The sequence below is a fragment of the Capsicum annuum genome, chromosome 4 (assembly GCF_002878395.1).
Source record: "Capsicum annuum cultivar UCD-10X-F1 chromosome 4, UCD10Xv1.1, whole genome shotgun sequence".
NCBI classification, from domain to species: domain Eukaryota; kingdom Viridiplantae; phylum Streptophyta; class Magnoliopsida; order Solanales; family Solanaceae; genus Capsicum; species Capsicum annuum.
In genome coordinates this window covers 198,548,108-198,551,057 of record NC_061114.1, presented here as the reverse complement: position 1 = coordinate 198,551,057, position 2,950 = coordinate 198,548,108, and the positions used below count along the sequence as shown (strand labels likewise).

The 2,950-nt window shown below is 34.7% G+C and overlaps 1 long non-coding RNA gene across 1 annotated transcript; it reads right to left on the bottom strand.

The window, feature by feature from the left end:
• Nucleotides 1-772: 772 nt before the first annotated feature.
• LOC107869574 lies at nt 773-1,493 on the bottom strand. Its single transcript, XR_001673854.2, has 2 exons — nt 1,389-1,493; nt 773-1,024 (listed from the first exon to the last, which is right to left on the bottom strand). It is a non-coding gene; the product is annotated as an uncharacterized LOC107869574 (long non-coding RNA).
• Nucleotides 1,494-2,950: the final 1,457 nt, after the last annotated feature.

Below are 2,950 nucleotides of genomic sequence, written 5' to 3'. Positions count from 1 at the left end.
AGAGTTCGAAATGAGACTATTCGTGAAAAGGTTGGAGTGACTTCGGTGGAGGACAAGATGCGAGAAGCCCGTTTGAGATAGTTCGGACATGTGAAGAGAAGGGGCACGAATGCCCCAGTTCGTAGGTGCGAGAAGCTTGCTTTGGATGGTTTCAGGCAGGGTAGGGGTAGGCCGAAGAAATACTGGAGAGAGGTTATCAGGTGGGACATGGAGCAGTTACAGCTCACAAAGGACATGACCCTAGATAGGAAGATCTGGAAGACGCGGATTAGGATAGAAGGCTAGTGCCATTTTGGGTCGCTGGGGTAGGGCATTACTTGGTAGGGTATTATTCTTGTTATGACATCTTGTTCCATGCTTTATTAAGGATTTGTGTATTATTCCATGTCTTGAGCCGGGGGTCTATCGGAAACAACCTTTCTACTTCACCGGAGGTAGTGGTATGGACTGCGTACATCTTACCCCCCAGACCCCACTATGTGGGAATATAGTGGGTTTGTTGTTGTTGTAATCACATAAGAACTTTACCAATTCCTCCTGCAAATGAGGTAGTTAAAACAGATATACTAGGGATTAAGTTTTCAAGAAAAATTCAATCTTAAAGATGTGAACATATATATATATATAATAATAATTCTAGATTACTAGACGATTAATTTCGCATATCATGCTTATCTTGGAAAATAACAAGTTTCTAAATGATTTTGCAACTTACACCAAATATTCAGACAGAAAGAGAACTGTAGAAAAGAGAGAAGGAAGAACTAAAACATGTCAAATTAAGATTAACTTCTTGTTTGATTGATAATTTTGTTTAGTACAAATTACCCAAGGGTTTGATAATTAGCTTTCTCAACACAACAAGAAACACCACAAAAACACCTATCATGTGATGGACATTCTCCAAAAATAGTAGATTTATAAGTCTTTGCACAATTGACCATGCATTCCCCTATCTTACAATTCTCCATTTTTATCCCCACATAGCATAGCGTCTCAGTGCATTTCCCCTCCAAATTGCTCCCTTTGCACACAAAATAAATAAATAAAATTGTTAGTATATTGGCAGTAGATTGTAATCAATTAAAAAAAATATTAATTGATTGAGAAAGGTAAACAAGAAAAAAGAGAAAGATCCAATCTTGTTCTTCTCTTGATCTTAGACCAAGAAGCAAGAACAGCCCGATCCCAACTTATATGAAATCGAGATACAAATTATAATTATTATTGTAGCAGTTATAACTTAAATATATGCTTCATAAGAATCATACCATGATTTCTTAATCAACAATAATAACATACTCAATGTAATTCCATGATTTTTAAATTAATAAAAATATTATACTTTATCCTACAAATTTAGTGGTGTGGGGATTAATGGTACACACCAGAGGATGTAGAACTGAGGAGAAGGAAGCATAGAAGAGCAAGGATGGAAATCAGCTTCATTATGTTATTTTTTGAACTTTGGATTAAAAGAAATTAGATCTTAATTACACAATGTTGGTCTTTATATATTGTTTTTTTAGACATTTAAAATCACCTTGGAAATTGAAGAAAAATTAGGACTATAATTTATGTAACAGATATTTCTAACTTAATTAAAACATTTATTATATGCTTTTCTGTTTCAATTTATTTATCTTAATTTCTTTTTTAATTTGTTTAAAAGAAAACATCGCTTTCGATATTAGGGACCAAACATCACTTTCGATATTTGGGACCCATCTGGCTATAGATTTCCTAAGTAGTTTTTGAGAAAAAAATAGGCAAATAATGTTTGGCCTTACAATTTATCATAAATATTTTTGACAAATAATTCAAATTTCTAAATACTAGAAAAAATTAGTATTTGGGTGAAATTCTTTGGGAACTTTTCAAAGCAAAATATATTTTTCAAATATTATAGTCAAACATATGGTGAAACCTAACTCAAATTTTCACCAAAAAGTAACTTACCAAAAATATTTTAAAATGTATTATCAAATGCTAACTTATTAACTCTTTACACCTAACTTCCTATTCAATCATATTTAAAAGAAAGCTTTACGGAACTTTTTATTTTTTGATAATTAGCGAATGGTAATATAAATAACCAGAATTACATGGTTCTGAAGCTTAATCTGACTCCATTACAAAAATAATTGGGCTTTGCCCTAAACAGTTTGAGTACGAAGGAATATTTTGAAGATAACATTTTCCTTCTAAATCTGCGCAAACATCATGGGCTACAAAAGATACAAAAACTTTACAACCATTATAGTAATTTATCCTTGCTCCTGGCTTAGCCATGGCATCGGCAACCCTATTTTGCTCCCTGTAGCTATGGTGAATGGAAGGTCTGTCCAACCTTCTTATCAAAGACCTGCATTCATCAATAATAGGATTATAGAACAAGTGACCTTTAGCTAACCAGTTGATGACCTCTTGAGAGTCTATATTAATCTCCACAGGGCACAAATTGTGCTCCAAAACAATAATGAGGCCCTGCCTAAGAGCCATGAGCTCCATGAAGTTATTAGAGGTATGGTAGAAGCTTTACATGAAACCCACCACCCAGTTTCCTGTAGCGTCCTCACCTCTCCCCCAATCCCCCTTTTACCTGGGTTGCCCAAACAAGCCACGTCAATGTTTAACTTGTAGGCATTCATGTTTGGGGGGGACCATCTGATTGAGATAGTGATGTGAGGATTACAATTGGAAAGAATACTGATGTGAAAGAATTCCACAGCTTCTGTAGGCTTTCTTGAAGGATGGGGTACAACATTTGTTGTTAAAGATATTTTTGTTCCTGGTAGTCCAAATAGCCTAAAGGAAAAAAGGTAGAAAAGTAGGCCAGTCAAAATAATTGTCAAACTTGGTGTGATTGAGCAATTTTCAGGTGTCTTCCCAGTTAGTGGGGGAGAAACTATGGATGGTGATATCAGCATCACCATGGTATTATTGTATC